Source organism: Palaemon carinicauda, chromosome 9, assembly GCF_036898095.1.
Source record: "Palaemon carinicauda isolate YSFRI2023 chromosome 9, ASM3689809v2, whole genome shotgun sequence".
NCBI classification, from domain to species: Eukaryota; Metazoa; Arthropoda; class Malacostraca; order Decapoda; family Palaemonidae; genus Palaemon; species Palaemon carinicauda.
Window position 1 is genome coordinate 37,793,269 of NC_090733.1, and position 2,500 is coordinate 37,795,768.

The 2,500-nt window shown below is 33.2% G+C and overlaps 1 pseudogene; it reads right to left on the bottom strand.

Annotated features, from left to right (window-relative positions):
* Positions 1–1,696: 1,696 nt before the first annotated feature.
* LOC137646771 (uncharacterized) overlaps positions 1,697–2,500 on the bottom strand; it is a 1,328-nt pseudogene continuing 524 nt past the window's right edge.

Sequence of the window (2,500 nt, forward strand, 5' to 3'; positions counted from 1 at the left end):
TTGGTTTTTAATTTACTCCTAGCATGATACTGAGGAATCAATATGGTTAAATAAGAAACTTAAGGATTTGAAATATATTTATTAATAAGGAAGTTATATGGTCCGAAAGTTGAGAACTCATTTATGGTATCATATTGGTAATGGCGTACCCGCTTTGGAACTTAACCAACCCAAGGTTAAATGCAGTACATGACATCTCATATTAAAGAATACATTTATTATAAACATGCTTTGTGCTTATTTAAAAAATAAATTTTGAATTATGACGTTATTGCTGGAAATATACGCATTTTCCACTGTTGTAACTGAAGTTATGATTATATTACAACAAAAGGAGAAATAAATAAAGGAAATAAACAACTTTTATTACACAAGTAACAGTTCACATAATCATAAACTGTGTGAACAAAATAAAGTAAATAACAAAGCTGTTGTACTTCTGTATTTGAGGTGCTCCTTTTTGACAAAATATGAACTGTGTGAAATAAATAAAGTAAATAAAGTTGTTGTACCCCTGTATATGAGGCGTTTTTTTTTTTTTTTTTTTTTTTTACTAAATTATCAAAATAAATAGATTAATCCATATTCTCTTGAAGATTATCAGAAAATTACAGATTCACATAAAACCTCTTATAAGGATTAAGAATGAGACTTCTCTTGCACAAATCAAGATGATCTTCTGTCTTCTTGGATGTTATACCTGGTTTGTGACCAAAGCATGGTGGTATTGTGAAGGTTCTGACATTTTTTTCTTGAGAACAGTTGCTTCCTTGAAATTTTCATTATGAGAATGTTTGTAGAATACTGAATTTGGAGATTTTTTAATAACTTTCAATATTTCCCCTTCAGAAATTTTCAGCTCCTAAATGTTCATCATTGGACCAATTTTGTTAGCCAAAACTTCAATGTTCAAGAAGAATTCATAATCATGCCATTCGAATAGCGGTTATGATTATTTCTGGAACATAGATTGGTCCACTCTTAAGGAGTCGCCTGACTTGCCTTTCAATCAATGAGTGAGCTGAATCGCCCTCATTCTGGGAATGTCCTTTAATGAGAAACTTGTGAGTGATGGAATCAAGGTCCAGATTATTTACTGCATATAATTAGAGAGCTAACAAACTTGTTTTTATGATGACCACCGTAATTGTCTGAATAAAAAATAACATCCATCTTACCACTTTCACAAACTTTATAGATATAGTCAAGAACACAAGAACCAAGTTCATTTACTCCACGATGCCTATTGGATTCATCCCAGAGATAACACTCACAATTGTTAAATTTCAAGTCATAAAGTGTAAGATTTTAAACATTTAACTTGGATTTGCAGGAAAACGGGGATACATCTTCTTTGGGCAGTTTGAATACAGCTTGCAAATCATAAACAGCTACAGTAGCATTTGATGATACTTCATCACTAGCTTTTTCAGATCTTGAAATTTTTTTTTCAACTTGATGCTGATCATACTTCTCTTGCAGACTATTTTTTTCCTGTTTTACTTGCATTTTCAAAGGTTGCACATGTGTCACATTGATCTTTTTTCGGGGTGAAAAAGAAATGTAATCTTCAGTGAACACCTTGTAGAGCATAGAGTAGTTCCCAAACGGTGCATTATTCTCTTTGCATTTTGAAACATAATCTCAATGGATATCAGCAGCAGTCTTGCTTCCGTCAATGAAAACTCTCGATTTATTAGCCCTGAGGTAATGACTCTCATTTTTTGGAATGGAATCAATATGACCCTTCATTCCGTCTTTGATACCTTCATCAACGGTGTGGTGATTACTGTGCTTACCTCTCAGATCATTTACAATCAAATTCCCACAAACTTTACTCTTCTTTTCCAGGACTGTGCGGATAGGGCGGTCATTGATATCGAATGTATTTATAAAAAACAACTTACACACCCTAACTCTTCCTTCATTCAATTTGAAATAAAAAGCATTTTCATTTTTTTTTTTTTTTTTTTTTTTTGTACCTCCGACACGAACTATCTGTACTTTGATACAATTTGATCAATTGCATTAGTAATAAACTGTCTTTGTTTGTCAATATCACCCAATTCCCAGTAGGATGCAAATATGGACATTCTTTGTTTTTCATTGAGCACCTCAGTTTGCATTTTTCCCCGCAAAGCGGCTTTACTTTTCTTTCTTCCCGTTCTTTTATCTCTTTGGTATGCATCACATACCGTTTTCCTTCATTTTGTAGGTTTTTTTTGGACTTCGCCACCAATTTAAAGGTCGTTTCTTCCTTTCCGAACCTCTTTTAGCTGGGCTTTCTAATTGTTTGGTTACTTTTGTTTAGTTACTTTGTTTCCTTTTCTAGCAGCATCAGTATTTCCAAGTGTAACAGCATCACTATTTCCAAGTCTAGCAGCATCACTATTTTCAAGTGTAGCAGCATCACTATTTCCAAGTGTAGCAGCGTCAAAATTTTGATTCAGTTAAGAGTCATCGTCATTCCTATCAACTCCTTCTGAATCTTCGTCATAAT